Source organism: Brassica oleracea, chromosome C4 (assembly GCF_000695525.1).
Source record: "Brassica oleracea var. oleracea cultivar TO1000 chromosome C4, BOL, whole genome shotgun sequence".
NCBI lineage: Eukaryota > Viridiplantae > Streptophyta > Magnoliopsida > Brassicales > Brassicaceae > Brassica > Brassica oleracea.
The window spans coordinates 26,847,535-26,848,065 of NC_027751.1; positions in this window are offsets into that span (position 1 = coordinate 26,847,535).

A 531-nucleotide genomic window follows, 5' to 3' on the forward strand; every position below is an offset into this window, starting at 1 on the left:
TGACATCCCCAGATAGCTGCGACTCCGTTTGGGGTCGGGAATTTGACATCCAGGTGGTACGTCGATGGAACGGCTTGCATGGCGTTGAGCCATGGGGTTCCCATGATTTGTAGATGGCAAGATGATCGACTACCGCGAATTTTACGATTTTTGTAATCTCCTTGGCCATGACTGGTAGCCAAATCGACCCAAGGGTCATCGATACTTCGCCTGAAAAGCCTGTGAGCGGTTTCGACGTTGGAGTTACTTCTCCGAGTTCTATGCTCATCCGATTGAGAGTGTCGCGGAAGATTACATTGGCTGTGCTTCCCGTGTCAATGAGTACTCTTCCGACTTCTAGATCTTGTATGATGAGTTCTATGACGAGCGGATCGCAGTGAGGTTGATCGATCCCGCAGGCTTCCTCCTTCGTGAAGGTGATTGAGCAATTCTGATCATCTCGGGTAGGATACCATGTAGGCCAGTTTGCGCTCGACTCCACCTTCCGTATCGTTGCAGAATTGCGATCCTCCAATGATCATGTTGACTATG